The sequence below is a fragment of the Phaethon aethereus genome, assembly GCF_964289735.1.
Source record: "Phaethon aethereus genome assembly, chromosome: 13".
NCBI lineage: Eukaryota > Metazoa > Chordata > Aves > Phaethontiformes > Phaethontidae > Phaethon > Phaethon aethereus.
The window spans coordinates 22,169,004-22,187,385 of record NC_138589.1 but is presented as its reverse complement, the minus strand read 5'-3'; positions in this window follow the sequence as shown (position 1 = coordinate 22,187,385).

Sequence of the window (18,382 nt, the reverse complement as noted above, 5' to 3'; positions counted from 1 at the left end):
TCTATGATTTTATTTTCTGCTTTTACATCACATGTACAGCAAAACAAAACAACCTATCGAAAATGCCTGTGTGACAGCATGTGGTCAGGTGATATTATTTAACACAAACCTATGGCATACAAATCGCTATAAAGCTGCACTGTATATATGTGTGTGTGCATGCACATGTATACATACCTCAGTACCTATTGATAGATAGATCATATAAAAATACAGTCCCTGTATCACGTAATAAACTACCATACATCAAAAAATTTTAAAATGTCAGATTGAAAATAGAGCTTCTATAATGTTAACTAAAATTTCTGATGTAGGCCTTGTAACTACTTAAAGGCTGGAAAAACAGGAAGGTGTAAACAGACCAAGAAATATATCTTTAGTGAAAGATATGATATTTGCGTTTGCATTTAGCTTGAAAACAGAAGCAGCCGAGATGCAGTATAATTTTTCCATGTCCCTGTTAAGTCTCTCTGAAAACTGCAGGCTGACTGATGTCAGCACTCCTTCTCATTTCGTCTTTCTCGAAGGATTTAGCAGGCCTTTTCCCACCGCACCGAGCTACCACCAAGCCGTGCCAGCGGCCTGTCTCCCTCCATCCACCTCTGAGGCTGCCGGCGTTGCCGGTCATGTGCCGTACACTCTCTCTAGTTATAAAAAGCCACCGCGGCTTTTAAGAAGGAAGTTATGCTCAAGTCTATAGAAATGACTGTTCCTGCAGCCATCTCAGCTTCCTCTGAATTGTTTCCAGTGCACGCCTTTGTCTTTGGATAAAAATGCAGTTTTGAAGCAGATACATTCATTACAACTTCATAAGAGGAGACATAAACGAAAGGGCAGCCTGATCATTTCTTCCCGACCGGGGATCCAGCTTTACTCTGGAATACCACAGCCTGAAGCTTTATAAAACTTTATTCCTATTGAGCAAAAACAAGAATAAAGAGATGTCAGGGAAGAGGTACCCTGCAACAATGGGTATCTTACACAGGAGGCTACGGCAGCGCTAAATTAGCTGTTCACGGCAAGGTATAGAACAGAAGGGTGCCCCTTTTCCTGTGAGAAGCCCAAGAATAGAAGCCCCCCCAAGAGAAAGCGTTCTGCATTGGCAAGACGGGCCGACGGGAGATTGGTTTTAATTTAACAGAGATGCCGGTCTGAGCCGAGGGGATTAATAGCTTTGTACAGAAAGATACACACACACACTGCCCTAAGACAGCGTGATCTGACGGGATGTCACAGGCTCATCAGGACGGAGCTCAGGCTGCGCCCTTGATCCTGCCGCTGGCCTGTCGCCTGGCCTTGGGCAAGCTCTGCCCCGTTCACATCCCTCCTGCCATTTCTTCCCTTCTGTGGCTAACACGCGCACATAAACTGTAGGGGATGGACCCAAAAAAGGGTTTAAACCCTGAGCTTTGGGAGCCAAATTCCTGAGGCCAAGTTACTAATTTGGGTCCCAGATTCAGCGGGTGGGAAAGGATCCGAGGCTGTGCAGCGGGTGCAGCGGGAAGGTGCCAAAGCCAGCGCTTCGCAGGCGTCACGGGCAGGTGCGCCTGGCACCCTGCACCCGACGCGAGGTCGTGGGCTCGGGGCTTCTGTGGAGCTGGCGCGCAGGGCTCAAAACCGCGTGTTACACTGCGGCTTCCCCTCAGGCGCAGGCCATGAGCCACCTTTGGCGTGAAAGAGGAGGAGGGTAGCGATGCCGCCCGCCCGAACAGCCCGGTGGTAAGAGTGCTGGAAGAGGAGTTCAATCTGCTCTCCCGCCTGAGGTCCCTCAAAAGCGTACCACTTTTGCACCGCCGGCAGGAAGCCTCTCCCTGGAGGTGGCAGATATGGAATATCTGGGACTGAGGGTGTAATTCCAAGCCAGTCTCCCTCTGGGGAAGCGCTCAGACCCCCGTCCCCTTCAGGGCGGTCGCACGGTCCTACACAGAGCTCCCCAGGCAGCCGGGGGCTCGCTGGAGGACGCTGCCTTTTCCTGGGTCGGCACGGTGCCCGGCAGATGTCTCGAGGACCGCCGGTGCTATCGCGTGGTCGTGCCGACAGGCCCTTGCTTTGTAGGAGTTTCACCACCGCCAGCAGGAGCGGGATCGGTTGCACACGGGAAGACTGCAGCAGCAGCGCCTTTCACAGAACACCCCCTTGCCTTGTGAATTCTGTGGTGTGTCGATACGAAACAACCAGATCACGCTGGAGATCTAGTCCCTGGCTCTGAGCATCCTAAAATATCTGGCACTACCAAAAATCAGCCTTAAGACCATTGGCTTTAATCAAATACTGTTGATCTACATATGCTGCTCCACCGGCTTGTGAGTAGCCATCATACGACCGAGTGCTCTGAAAGCAGCGCAGCTCGCGCAGTCCAACAATGCCATGCGCAGTCTAACCGATCCCTTTAGATTTTTACTTTTGATATTTCCATATTAGTCAGGTTCAAAACTACTAGAGGATGTAAATGGCAGACATGGACTGCCACATAGTACTTGAAAATCATTGCCACAAGCTACAAAGCCAGGAAGATGAAGGTGTGACTGCCCAGAGCTGAAACAATTCTGATCCTACTGCTGTACATAGTTGATTCAAAAATAAAACCTCAGAACAATGTTACATTATTATGTACCAAAAATATGTGTGCCCCACTAACTATGGGGGCCACCTCTGTCACCAGTTCACATGTTTATACTCTTGAATCAGGGGAAGGGACTTAAGGCGGTCAACAGTAGTAGATTAAAGAGAGAGTAATTTCTTAAGTACAAGCGTTACCGGAAAATGTTAGCCCAAGTCCTGGAGCTACCTAACTGATAAGAAACACAGCTGAAGAAAGGCTGTACATAATTTTGATTATTTCAGGGCAATTTAGAGTATATTTTACAGACTGATGATGATCTCAAAGGCTCATTTTGGCAGGCAAGAATCAGATACATATCTGGGACAGGAGAAAGTGGGCACAAAGTCTGTTACGCTGGCCTCTGCATTATCCAGGTATTCCCTAAATGAGCAGCAATCACCTAGCAGCAGGCTGCAGTTTGGGTTGTAAATATCTATGTAGAAGCAGCTTAGCAAGACCAAGAATGTGATCCAAATATACTGGACCTTCTTGGAAAATAAAAGTATTTTCTGGGCTGGCCAACCATGGTTCTTTGTGAATGAATCACTTTGAAGGTCACTGTATTTAATTTGAATGTAATCAAAAGCCTTAAAATGCCAAATATCAGTATGAGCATCTGCATCTTGTACGATAAAATAATGCATTACAAATATTTAAATTTCATAACTCCTTTATTCAGCTACTAACATTTTTGCTGCCTGTTCCAGCTTAAAAACTGAGAACCCACTGATTGTGTTTAGGACTAAGACGACAGATACTCATTCAAGCACATTGCATTTTTGCTTTAAATCTGCTAGGCGATATCGTAAGGCCCTCAGGTATGATCAAATTATTTTGATACATCTACAAATTGAGCTTGCTTCTCTTTGCATTTGTGTCTCCCATATACTAATACTGTAGATAAACTATAGTTCAGGATATTCCTTTCTTGATAGGATCTCAAAATAGGTTTTAATCTTTTTTAGGAGAGAGGTATTAGTGGAACAAACATCATAATACAGGTAGTAACCTTCTCCAGACAGAGAATATTTGGGGCTATATTTGGGCAGGGGCTGAGGAATTGTATAGATTAGACACCGTGAGCAGAGGAGTTGCTTCCAGAGAAGAGTGAAGGTAGTCAATCTATATAAACGCCAGCCTGTGAAGCTGGAAGAGTCGGCATAAAAGGTCACCCGAAACATGCCACGTTTAGCTTTGGGAGCACAAGTGTCGCTGCCAAACACTTGTGACTGGATTGAGAGTGTCCAGGTGGAAAACACAGGGCAGACGGCACTGGCAGTGCGCCGGAGCCAAAAAAACCTAGCAGCCGAAGGTAAGAGAAGATGAGCTATTGTCAGAAGGACTTGGTTCAGTATTATCCGAGCAAGAGTTTATACAAATGGAGCTGGTTATGAATTGTACTGGACGTTTCTGCTCAAGACAAACAGGGCTCAGAACACTTTGGGTCTGTGTTATCACTTACTTTCTATTCTGCTGGGAAATTTAGCCACTAGAAATGCCCGAATCTGTCACTCGGCAAAGAAGCAACTTTAAAGTTAGTAGCTGAGCTTTTCCAGGTAAAACGAAAGGTTTGAGGAAAATAAATTGACAGAGAAGGATGCAGACGTGTAATCACTTTCCTTGTATGGGAGGTTGGCCATGAAGGCTTGATCCTCACCGATTCTCTGGGCTGAACTGCTGCTTTTTCTAAACTGCTGGTTTTCTAAAACAGATGGTGCACCAAGTGCCATTTCACAAGTTGAAGAGATGGTGTGCCACCCCCATGAGAGCAGGATCAAGGGACGTGATGACGCTGACACGTGAGCAGGAAAGTGCGTCTCGCTCCTTTCTTGACTGTGACAGCAGGAGATCGGGATACTAGATGGAGAAATCTGATTACGGTCACAATTAAATCCAATTTAGGATTTTAAAAATGAAGTAGTTAATACATTTATAAGCTGCTCACAAAACAGTTATAAGCAGTAGGATCTTAATTTTTATTTTATTCGATAGTTTTATAGAAAGTTCTACAGTGCGGTATCAGGCCCTACAGGAAAAAAACACCTTGGTAGTTTAATTATTCTTGTAGGCAAGCCATAGTAGAAGCTATTGTTTTGAAAAATAACTACTACTATCTGGAAAATTTGATAATTTTTATATTTTTGACACATCGGTTTCTCCAAGAAAAACGGTGTCTTGATATTTATATAAAAGGATTATTAAAAAAAGAGGGGACAAAGACGAGCACGCTGTGTTATTTCAACGCCAGGCAGCGCGAATAAATGCGACTGTTGCAGATACAATGCTCAAACTAAAATGGGCTGGTTTCTGGGAAGGGCATCAAACTCTGGAAGCACCGGTCAGATGTGTGGACAGTGGCTGAGTAGGCTACAGCCGAGTGAGGCAACAACCCGAAGTACCGCGACATTTCACGCCAGCAGACACAAAGGTAGGTTCAAAATCTGAAACACTTTATTTTGCTTTACTTTGAAATGACAGTGTCACCTTGGGCACTCAGATGCTTCGCACAGACTACCTCCGCCGCCACTGCGACAGTGCTGCTTTCCTCTGATTCTGCAACACCAGGAAAAGCACGGCCAGCGGTTACAGGGAAGACTAACTCTGAGAAGGGACAAATACGTCCCAGTTCCCTTTATTGGGGTTTAAGCAATAAGTGGAAAAGCTGAACCCAAGCGGAATGTAACTCTACTGTACTACCACTGAAGCAACTGCCGTAGCCAGAGACCACAATTAGATGATGTTTGGTACTTTGCTGGGTTATAAAAAGAAATTAAATTAAAAGAATTTGTTTTGCCTCTCCTTCAGGCTGTCCCACAAGTAACTACAAAACTGTGTAGAAAGGTGCTTTAAAAATTAAGAAATAAAGACCGTTTTGCAGAAACTCATGTTCCTCCTTGACTAACAGCATAATCCATTCTCCAATTTAAAACACAAATGTCTTCCATGGCTTTGAAAACAATCATGTCCTTCGTAATGAAAACAACTATGTAGCTGAGAAATCTTAATGGAATATCTTTATGAAGAGAACATATTAATAAAAGACATATACAAAAAGAGTATCTTTGTGGGTAGATGAGATTATTTGGATGAAACACCGAACCTAGTATGACTAATAAATACAGTAAGTTTTCTCTCAAAAAATATCAAGTTTATAATAAGGGCATGGAAACTTAAAAAAAACCCATTACTAGCACAGTAATTTTTTATAAAGTAGGTATTTAATTTGCGTTCAGACGTCATCACACTTCAAAAAAATTTTCATCTAAATGCTTTGTTTCTGTCCTGTTAGTTTAAGTCTGAGAATTCAGACCAAGCTGGTAACTCCAGAGAACGTACAGATACTTTTGAAAGTGGAAGCTATTTTCATGCTTATAAGTAATTCTGTGGGAGTGAATGTATTTGCAGCTTCCAGGCCAGGCAGGATGACCTTTCCAGAACTTGTAAAATCAAATCAAATAAAAATAGATTCAGACTTTCTTAAAATGAAACTGCTTGAAAAGGAAGCTAACGGAGTGAAACACTGGAAGAAAACAGAACATGCACTAGCAAATATACTTAAAAAATGAAATTAAAAACTTTGAATGACAGTATTTATTTCTCTGTCCCTCTCTCTCACTCTCTGCCCTTTCTATATCATTCTTATCAGAGCGCTCTCAGCCCCTAAACTGACATTTTCCCATCCTGATCATTCCCAGGATAGAGATGGAATTTTTTTTTCACTTGGCTGATGCAAACAGCAGATCATCCTACAGAGAAACGTCAAGGACAGTTTGGTGTCCTAATCCCTGACCTGCCTGCCCTTTCCTAACTAGCTATTGACATTGAACTTAAAAAGCTGCAATGCTGAGACGAGATAATGAATTCTGTTAGCTTTTAGCGTGCGAGAGGAAGAGGGCGAGATAGGGGAGGAGGAAGGGCTCTAGATGTAAAGGCTCTGTTTTGGTGCCAGCCTAACTTAAGTCTCCTAATATCTGAAACTTGTTTAAGGACAAAAACCCGGAGAAATAAAGAGCGTTTCTCGCCTGGCGCGCAGGGGTGGGAAGCACAGCACAGGCTAAGCGAGCGCCGGCGGCTGCCGGCGGCTGGAAGGCGCCCGGCGGGAGCGCGCAGCCCGGCCGGCTCCCGAGAAGCTGGAGGTCGTGCTCAGCGTGAGCAGGCTGCTCGTGCCAAGGCCAGGCGTCTTCCTTGGCGTTTTTTCTGGCTCTGCTTCTTGCTTTTATCTTGCTGCATAGAAATGCCCAGAGTTATGCTCTCATTAACCAAACAGGCCAAGTTCTCCCGGTTCAGTGAGCTCCCGAGCGCAGTAAGGGCGCTCGCTGCGACGGCACGGATGCACGTTCGCAGCCCCGGGTCTCTCCTGCAGCCCAGGGCGAGCATCTCGGCATCTCGCTCCCGGCCACCACTGGGCTCCCTCTCGGGTGCGGAAGGGCTCCCGCAGCTGCTCAGCACCCGCTTACGCGCCAGCGCGGGGCCAGGTCCCCCCAGAGCGGCTGCTGCTGCTCCACTGACGCATCCAGGGGAGACGAGAGCTGCTCGGCTGGCCGTCAACCAGGACTCCAGGGTCTTCTCGATTTCCTTCTAGGACCAAGTGCTGCGTCCTGTAGCTCTCAATGATGCTCTTTATGCCGTTGTATTTTTAAGCAATTATTTGTTGGTTTGGGAGAATTTAGGAGAGGGCACTTACTGTATTTAAAATTCATCGAGTAGCTCATCTTCACAGATGCTTCTGCCCTGATACCACTTACTCCCCCAAAACTCCATTATAGTCTAAAGTGGAATATGATTAAGTTTCGCTATCATGATCTCAGGAACATTCAACTTCGAATGCCTGCCAGCCACATTTTTAGAATGTTGAGGCAGAAAACCTGTAAATCGTAACGTGAGTCACAAGACTTACAGTATTTAAATAGCATTTGCTGCTTGTTCTTATATTCTGTATTGATATTTTTACTAAGTTTTCAATTAAGGACTCATTAATCACGCCCTGAGGATAATGATTCCTGCTTCTGGAAGGTTAGCTATTTTGTTATTTTGTATTTTTTAACACTAAATATTCAGAATTAATATTGTAGTAATCCTAAAATGCTGAATGAAAACAACACAATTACTGCTCCTGTTATCAGAAATATGAACAAAAATATATTTCTAAATCAGTGCTAAAATTCTGTGAGAATGCTGTGAAGATACAGCTCTTCCAGATATTGCTAGAGCTAAGCACAGAGAAAAATAATACCAGTTCTGGGATGATTCATTAAGAAGAGAGAACAGTTGCACCAAATTATGTAGCCTTGTATGAATTTGTTTACTTTCTTCTAAGGAACACAGGATATGCAACAGAAAAAAACATACTAAACTCTGCTATCTCTTCCTGCATGTTTAAGTAATTTTGATGAGTAGATATTACTGGAATGGAAAAGGAAATAAAAAAAAAAAAGAGAGTTGGAGAAATCAAATTACTTTTGGCTGTACTTCTAGAAGGATTAGTTTAACAGTTTACAAAAATTATTACCACTGTTAACTATTAATACGTAAAATTTTTAGCTACTTTACTAATCACTAGCATGAGAAAGCCCGATTTTGTCTCGCTTTACTCTGAGACACTGTAATACAGTGTGTGTGAAATGCCAGCTCTTACAAAGTCAATAGGACTTGACTACAACGTTTAGATTCTTGCATTCTACTAACTGTATCTGTGTAGGAATACTAACCAGCTAAGCATTAACCTCCATGTAGCAGAGTCATTAACTATAAAGGGTTACCTACTAGTCTGCAAATGCATAAACGATATGAAAACTTGACACAAATTTTGAGATGGAGCATTTTATCCATTCCGCAGCTGACCCTTCTCAATGAGGAGCATTCGAAGTCGGGCTGGCAGGTGGGTTTGAACTGGCTATTTGTCAATTTTCTTCGCTCCTTGGTACCTCTACTCATTCTTTGCAAAACAGAGCAAAACAAACAAACAGAAAAATCCAGCTGCTGAAACTGAGCTTTTTCTCTCATCTCTTCCCAGACATGCTAATCAACGTAATTCATGGTAAGAAGGGAGGAAAATGAACATCCTCGCATGGATATTTCATCAAGATCCTGGAGAGCTTCATAAAGCAGCCTCTTTTAGAAACCATAAAATGAAACAAGACATATTTCTGGGGTTGTCAGCAGGTAGATCCACTGGTTTTGTGGTAAGTAATCTCTTTGGGAGGAAGTCTTTGCTCTGAAGTCTGTGTTGGATGTTCTGTGGCTCCCCCCAGCCGCACCAGTGCAGGTCTGTTCACTGGAAGAGGAGGCAGTGATGATATTGCTTCTAACAACCAGACTGAAGTATAGCCTGAGGCTATCTTCCAAAGCCCCCTCCAAACAGCCTCTAATTAATTTTAATCCTGCCACTCCAATGAGTCCCAAGAGTGCAGCAACCAAAACAAAAAAAACCTTCATCAAGTCATTCAGAAAAGCTTTGACGGCATCGCTTCAAGATTTTAGGGCTCCAAGCAGAAAGCGCTATAGAAAGCTTTTAAATGCGATTTTCCTTCAGCTTCTTTATTTTCTGTCCTCAGAACCGTAAAAAGCCTATTTCTGATGAACAGCAGAGTTCCCATTCCTCTCCAGACCCCACAAGTTCGCTCTACAAGGTGGGTGGCAGGTTTCAGGGAAGCCCACCGCAGTCATCCACGGAGGTGGCTCTCCACAGCCTGGGCTGAGCATGGCAGACCCGTCCCCCTTTACATTCTCCTGCAGCCCTCAATTGCCAGGCAGAAAGGCTATTTGCAAAAGTGAAAACGGAAGCAAAATGCAACCGACCGGCATTCTGACACTGAACATCCAAAATCAGACCCTAAATCTCCAGTCCCATCGCGGGCTTCAGCGCCCGGGAGCCACCTGCGCACGGCAGGAAGGACTGTTCTCTGCGCTCATCAAGTGCTCTGCTTACTTTGTCGTATTCTTTAGTATGACACTAGAAACCCTCATTCTATTTTTGTCTAGCAGGAGTGTTGATAAAACTGCTCACACAGCTGGTGACTATGAAATTTTGGGAATGCTCTCAAATTTAGCAGTAAAACCCCTCTGCGTGGTACACTTCTCTGCATTTACATTTCCACCAAATTTTATGCAATTTGGTTTTGCTGAAAGAAACGCTCATAGGAAACAAATTTCTAAATTGCTCTAGAAGATCTCCCAAACTGAATTTTGAATTTGCATGTGTGTAAGACTACTGGTAATGGAAAAATGTTATAAATAGAACAGAGGTGTTCATGAGAAGGGAAGCTCAGGAAGACAAGTACCAGCAATTACACTGATTTGAACAGGTGGCAAATATTTCCTTGTGAATCACCTTTGCAAAAAATGCACTCTGTCGGTTTATTCGATTTTAGACGCTTCACGGAAGGAAGTACAGTTTAAGGGTTTCTTGGGAAAAGGACTTTGTTTGGCTGGAGATATTTGTGTGAGAAAACAGAGACACTTAAATCGGCCTGTAAATGACATATCAGAGAAAGGAACATGGAAGAGGACTGGATTAGAAATGCAGACACACCCCCCATTATATAGGTTATAAATGGGGGGCCACACAGTATTTTCCCCCCAGATCTCCACGGCTTTGATTCAGTATATAGAACGGACATACATATTTTTTCCTCATTGCTCAATGCACGGCTCCCTTTATTTACTTTATCCAATTCAGATGCTGCCCTGACGTCCAAGTTATAAAATTCCTTGTAAGCTTTTCTTCAAATCCCTTGTGATACAAGGTGCTATTATTACCTCTATTTTACTGACTGCAGAGCTGAGACCCATAGTGATTAAAGGAGAAGTATCTTCTAACTGCGGATGCCTAATTAAGAGAGGTCTACAAACTGTTTTCTCAGAACACTCCTTATGTGTCCAAAATGGTCTTCAGTAGCAGTTGTGAGTACAAATTCAAACCCCCGCTTCTCAAATGAACCATGAAGAAATTGAAGAATACCCAATTAGTAACAGTCTGTGAAAAGTTAGGTTGAAGTGAATTAACTAGCATCACAAAGGAAAAAAGGTGGCAAAGGAAGGGAAAACAATCCGTTTTCCAAGGCAGCATTCAACCATCTTAACCATCAAATAATCCTTTCTTCTCCTTTTCTTAGGCTGATTTGCCGCTTCCAACTTCTGGAGCAGACAAAAGAGGGGTCCCGCGGGCAGCAGCGGCCTCCGCCACAGCCCTGGGCCCTTCTCCTCCTCCTCTTCCTCCTCTTCCTCCTCTTCCTGCTCCTCCTCCTCCTCCTCCTCCTCCTCTTCCTCCTCCTCCTCCTCCTCCTCCTCCTCCTCCTCCTCCTCCTCCTCCTCCTCTTCCTCCTCCTCCTCCTCCTCCTCTTCCTCCTCCTCCTCCTCCTCCTCCTCCTCCTCCTCCTCCTCCTCCTCCTCCTCCTCCTCCTCCTCCTCCTCCCTGGCTGGCCCCAGCAGGGGTCACTCGGAGCCCAGGAACCACCGCCCGCCCGGCGCGGCCCGGCCAGGGCTGGGCACCCTGTGGGTCGTGCGAGCGTCGCCATGATGTGTCACCGCGCAACGTGCCACCACTTGGCCTTTTACGACCCCTGGACTTGTGCGGGTAACCGTGTGCCCGGCACGCGCCCCTCTGTGCCGCTAGCCTGGCTCCGCTCAGCGCCATCGCCTGCGTCTGGAGGCTGATGGCGCGGACTCAGCCGCCTCCTGCCTTCATCAGCCGCCTTTCCTGGAAAACGCTGGTGCTGTCCACAGGGCCCCGCTGCTTCAGTACAGAGACGGAAAGAGTCTCAGCGCGGATGAGCTTCTCTTCCCCCTCCCCTCAGCTGGCGATGACCCTCTCCACACCCGGCTGGAGCGTGCCCATGGCAAACGGAGGCTCGCGGGCTTCTGCTCGGATCTAACCCCACCCTCCTGAACACGTGAGAAATGCAGGATTTGGAGCTTCCTTTAACGCTTACGATGTGGGCACATGTTCACAGACACAGATAAAATACCTGATGCAAAATCCACCCGCTGCCAGACGAAAAGTTTGAGATCTGGGATGAAGATTTCTCGAAAAAAGTTGGTAGAATTCCTTCATATAAACAAAACAACGTATCCCTGACCAATTTTTTTAAAAGGAATCAACTACTTGGTTGGTGGAGAAAAAAAAAAGAAAGCCTGTGGCAGACACGGAGAATTTCCAGTCCAAGTGGTTTATGACTGACAAAGGTAGAGGCAGCTGAAAATAGCATTTCGTAATGGGAGGTACGATTACCAAGGGCTTGTGCTGCGAAACGCTAGCACGGAATGTCTCACGACACGTCCACAGGACAGGGACCTGGCCAGACCTCACCAGAGTTCACAGCTGCAGCAGACGACTCGTCAGCGTGACGCCAAAATGCAGGGAAGCAATGCGTCCCTACGAGGAGTCCCCAGCCCCGAGGGCAGAAAGGCTCTTCAGAGTCTCCTGGAACCAAGGGGGTGTCCGCACCGCACGGTGTGCCTGGTGGCACGGGAAGACTGAGAAGCTGTACGATGTCAGTCGCTTAGAAATGTTTCCTCTGAGTTTTTCTAATGAACGCACTACGGAATATTCCAGATTTACACCAATATGGTCCTCACGTGTAAAGAAATGCTTTCTGCTTCCAAGGTCTACATATTCTACTCCATTAAATTCCTTGAGATCTTTTGAGTATTTACATGCTACCTCCTTGCAAACAATCCCGAAGTATCTGGAACGCTCCAAAGTGTCCGTGCCAAATACAGTGATTCATTGCACTGCTCTAATAATGGGCAAGAAAAGAGGCTGTTGAGTTCTGTAACCCATAACAACTTTGAAAAGAACAAAGGACCCTCTCCAAAGTCACTGAAGTTAATAGAGCTCTCTTCACTAAAGCCTAACCTGAGTTTGTTGAACAACTAAATATAAGCTCCCTGCCATCTCACTCAAGATATTCTCTGGCTGTGGCGATAGTGGCTGTTCATTTGCTGCATACCACCGTAATGAAACAAAATCATGGAAGGTTAAACAAAGACACTGATGGTCTATAGAGGTGATTGGAACCAATGAAATGGAACTAGTATCCTCTGAACTGCCTGCTCTCCCCACACAGCCAGCAGCCCACCCTGTCTTCCAGAAGGATTTTTCAATCCTGTGTCTGCTTGAACAGTAAACGTTAATCTATATCAAACAGATCATTCATGCGCATTAAGGAAGCCATTTTCTCTCCTCCTTTTCCAAGGACCACATTTCTCTGTCCACCTCGGACAGAGGTCTCCCCCAGAAGACAACAAAACCCACCTTCCCACTGTGCAGAAAAGCGCAGACGAAAGCATCAAGAGAAAACCCGAGAAGGACCATTATTTGAACCTGGCTTTTAGGTCTCTTGGGACCAAACAGCAGCTCACTGGCTTTTAAACCCATTTCTTTTTACAGAGTTTTACAGGCAGATATATAGAGAGGATAATAGGTTGATTAGCCATAAAAGGCTCAAGTGGGGGGACTTTCCCTTAACACAAGAATGCAGGCTGGTTTATCTTTCAGAAGTATGATTTAATTTAGTGGTATTTCAGTCATTAATTTTGTTTAAATACGTTTTAACTATCTTACATATCCACGTGGAAAAAACTCATCAACATTAAGAATTCACTCCAAGGAATCTCATCATTTGCGGATTTAAACAAAAGACTCTCAAGGCAACACCCAGCTTGTGAAAATTTGCTTCAGTTCAATGTTTTTCTTCTCCTTTTGGAACCCAACCACTCTTTTTGAACCCAATTTTCTAAGGACATAATGGGGAAATGAGATTGCCTGCCTGGCAGCTCCCACCTCACTCCCAGTTTGGCCAATTTCAGCCAAAAGGAAGGAAGAGTAAAAATCTCAAAGACATTTTGTGTTACTATAGGTGTTCAGAAATTGCTTGCCACTTGGAGGAAACGGTGTTCCCATGGAGAGAAAGCCCAGATGCTGCACAGCCCACATGGCCACAGCTGGCAGAGCGGCCAGCATGAGCCTCAACCGCATTAGCCACAACACATTGTCCCTCGCACAGCCAAAATGCCCGAGAGATGGAAAGAGCTGTAGCTATTGCCACGGGAGAGACAGAGGGGATATAGGGCCTTCATGGAAAGCTAAGCCTTGTGGATTCACCTGCCTACAGAGCCATTCGTTTCATTGTATAATACTGTGTTTCAGAAATGCATCGTTGTAGGTTAAGAAGGACCTTCTGATACAAACACCAAAGACAAAATTCAATAAAACCTTTGATTAGCTTCTTTTAACATCTTGTGAAAGCATTATGAAGTGCTGGGTTTCTGTGGCAAACGTTCTGCTGGTGCTTCCCGGCTTGCTAGTATGAGATAACCAACTCAGGATGGGTAGATGTGCGGATTACTGGGAATTAGAGAGAGGCTTAAATGACACTTGACGCGAGCTGACACTAGTGCATAGCACGCAAAGGCAGAAAAGCCATCCCCACTGCTCCATTAGAAAAGTGAACGCCTGCCCAGATCACCACCGCAGCATCCACTGCCTGCTCGTGCAGGGGAGGGGGACTCGGAATTCAGGAGGCAGTGCACCCGCACCTCCTCGCTGCTCTTTTGTATTTCAATTTTCTTTGGCCAGTGGGGATGATTTTATAGCATCACAGCAGAACATTATCTTTTATACTTTGACAAAATGAAACTGAGTCCTTGGGATTTTTTTCACCCATTGCTCTCTTGGCTACTTCACTGCAGTACTATTTCATTACTTATTGATTTTTCAACATGCTGTCTGCATCGCTGTAATTTACACAAGTTCTGATAGCCCTCAGCAATTCTTAACACCTCAGGGTGAGATCATGGAGTTCACTTGAGATACCAAAGGTAGGCAACAACTTCTTCAGAAAAGATGACAAATTGACAAACTTGATAGTCAAAGAGGAAACTTGAGTAGCTGGAGGTGTATCATACCCTAAATTACGAAGATATTTTTCTTAGCCAAATTGAATTAGAGCAAATCTGTACCCCAGAAATTACTCTCTCATACAGCTAATAAGGGACTGCAAAGTGTATGGCTAACCCCCAAGAAATTAATAATGCATGTCCCTTACGTGGCAGTTGAACTAATGCTATTTTTGTGGTAACTGGAGATAACCATTGGGCTACAGATGGGCTTGTTGCTAGAGAATGCAGCTTCCTCATGAACGAGGCCAGTGAACTACAAGGCGCTTCTCTTACCTCAAGGTAAGCAACTGTTTCTTCTTCAAGCACTTTTGCACATTTCTGCCGTTTTGAATAACTCCGAGGCAGTCACCTGTGGCAGGGCAGCGTTCGCCTTGACCAGAAAGGACGGTCGAACCTGATGTCTCTGATGTGATGCGATGTTGTAAGATCTTATGTGCCCATCTCCATTCTGCCGCCTCAGAGCTCCAAAACGGGGATGCGTCTGCAGGAAACCAGTCACTGCTTAGCGAAACGAGCTCTAATCTTATCAGAGGGTCTGCTCCTACTGGTATCATGCACACTGACAGCACTTCAAAACACTTTGGGGAATCTGAGTCAGTACTGACTGGCCTTTTCTTCTTTCCAAGTAAACTACAAAATGCTTGAGACATTTTTAAAAATGCCTGTTCCTCTGTGTTGGAAAAACATGACTATGAGCAGTCTTGATGTTTTAGCCTGGCTTCCTTCTCACTGAACTATAATTTAGGAAAAAAAGATTTATATGGAAGTCTGAGATGACTTTTGCATAGGGCCTAAAGGTCTCATGAACCCTGTGTTACAGACTGATGTATCTACACGTGTGGAAAGTCTTTTACCCTGTAGGAAAACTGAAGGCTGAATGGAGAGATGGTGAAGTAAACCCAACAGTGAGCAGCTGCTGTCAGTTCTCTTGACACATCAAAATCCCAAGAATGGGATACATAAGACTTACAGAATTCATCTAATCCACCTTTATGGGTGGATATTTAGGATGTTTTTGTCATCAGCTGTACTGCAAAGGAATGATAAAAGTAATAAAACCAAAAAGTATAAGGACCTTCAATGGGGTTGACTGATGAGCTGGAAGTATAAATCTCTTACGGTAGCATGTGTACATAAGGCAGGAACTCTTTATGGCGTGCAATAATAAAATCTGAAACTCTGAAGACAATTGTCTCCAAGGAGGCTAGCTAGTGAGCAACTTCATGTAAGTGCAGTCAGGTGTGTTTCAGGTGGATGGGGCATCCTTCCGAAAGCTGCTGTCTGGGAGAAGAGGGAAGTGCCCTGCAGGAGGGGTGGAAGTGCTCGCAGCCAGCCCGTTCAGGTGGTCTGCCAGAACTGTCTGTAGTGGGGGCCATACTACTATGATTTTAGAGCACTCACATCAGGATGCCTGTCGATAAAGTCTTGGAAAACAGGATGGGGACACCCCTCCAGAGGCTGTCTGGCCTGTTTCCCTGTACGATGATCTAAACTGACGATCCTCTCGGTGCTATATATGCCCGATGAACGCCTTTCAGTCCAAGTATTCTTATGTGCAGGTGGATTTCCCGATAATCTCACTGACTTTCAGTTCAGAGATGTTATAAGAGAGCTCTTTATAGGAGTACAGCAGTATCTGACATAGCAGATAAAAACCCACACCATCCTCCACACCTTTAGCAGACCGTCCGCTACCTTAAAGACAACAGGAGTTCTTCCAACACCAGGTTGTCGTAAAAGTCCGAGGCTCTTACTGCAGTGCGTGTATGAGGGTTTGGCTGATTCATAGCACGGTTGTATCTCTTTGGGGCAGAGACTGCATCACTATTCTGTGTTTGCATTTTGTCTTGGGGTTCATTCGTGTCCTTAGGCACTGTAAGAGGATAAATAAGTAGAACAGCAAGCCTGTGCTGTGGTGCAGTCTAGGACTTTCCTTATGAATTCCAGCATCCAAGAGGATGTCAACACCACCTTCAAAAATATTAAAAATTAACTGAGGCATACAGTATTGAAAAGCTTTGATAGTTGATTAAAGGGGCAATTTTTCCCCTGGAAAATACCCCATATACGATAAAGGTACACTTAGATTTTATTCTTTCTTGAGCTAGCTCCCATTATGCTAGCAGGCATGATGATGCCACGAAGTGGCAGAAATCATAGAATCATAGAATCACAGAATCATAGAAGAGTTTGTGTGGGAAGGGACCTTTCAAGGCCATCTAGTTCAACCCCCCTGCCATGAGCAGGGACATCTTCAACTCAGTCAGGGTGCTCAGAGCCCCGTCCAACCTGACCTGGGATGTTCCCAGGGACGGGGCATCTCCCACCTCTCTGGGCAACCTGGGCCAGGGTTTCACCACCCTCATGGTGAAAAATTTCTTCTTTATATCTACTCGAAATCTGCCCTTTTTTAGTTTAAAACCATTACCCCTTGTCCTATAGTGAGATCTTCAGCCACTACTTGAGAATTTCATAGATGCTTTTGTGAGAGTATCTATGAGAAAAGAGAGAGAAAAGACATCCTGAACACTGAAAGCTGTAAATCATCCCACACATCTGGCAGGAGGTAATAGAGGCCATGAGGGATCTGAGCTGGCTGCAGCAAGCGCAGGGGTGCTGGGGCGTCCCTCCTCGGCGGGGCAGTTGGGTGCCAATTGCACGCAGACAACACTTGCAGAAGACCTTATTGTTTCAGAAGATCTGACAGAGAATGGGACGTCGAAGACGACCATCTGTATGACTTTGTATGCTGATTAAAATGACCCTTTGGAGTTCTCCTGTTCTTATTCTCACTCTTCTGAGCTCCATATGATTCTGCATTTTTGCATCCCCTCAGTGTAGCAGAGCGCTAGGCAGCCGTCAGCCTCGCACAGCCGAGAGCCTCCAGCTCCCCATGGCGTTGTGCCGCGGTGGTGGTCACAGCTACGGGTTCTAATTTTTATACCTTACTCCTCAAATCGGAACCAGGGAATATTTACTGGACACAGAAAGGGATTTCTTACAGCACTGGATAAACGGTATCTAAGGAACGCCAACACCACCACGATTTGGGGAGATAATGCCAACGACAATACGGAGTTCCTCCTAAGGAGAAAGATAAAAAAATAGCAACCCATTGGCACACGGCAAAGGACCCCCAGCTTCCCACACCAGGCACTGCTCCTCCAAGCCTCCTGTCCTGCCTTTGGCCATGCTGCTTTCACAGGGGTGAGAGGGGTTCCAGTATCCCCACCAAAAGAACCCAAACCAGACCAGAGTCAAGCTGGGAAAGCCTGCAGATGAGTCGAGTTTACTGCACAAAAATGAGTGAAAGAGCAAAGAGAGAAAGCCAAAAACAGAGCCAAAGAGGATCAGAAAGTGTCCTAACAACTGTTTATAGAACGCCACAAATGTAATGAAAAGCCTGTGCAGCTCAACACAAGACTGCGCAGAACCCCTGCTGCTTCTCTTCAGCAGGGAAGCTCCGCCTTGCTCTCATTTTTTGATAGTGCTATATTTAATCTAGAATGCTAAGTTTTACATAAAAAAGTTCTTTATTAACATAATACTAATTTTTCTTTGGACACTCTAGCAAGCTGCCACCATGAGCTGGGCTCTTTTAAATGGGCGTTTAAGTGATATCTGTGCATTTCCAGTTGGGCTAATGATTCCGCCTCTCAGCATCCCACATTGGGACCCACGAAACCAGCCAGACTTGTGACGTCCATCAGGCCTTGCTGGGGTAGCAGGAGGCTTTCTGGTTTAAGAAAATTGCACTGATTAGAGTACAAGTATTTCAGTTCGCTGGAAATCGGATTAAAATATTATGCTTCAGTGCAATTTGTATTTTTCAAAATATTGAAATTCTGCATGAAGCAGAAATCCCACATTTCTAGAAGC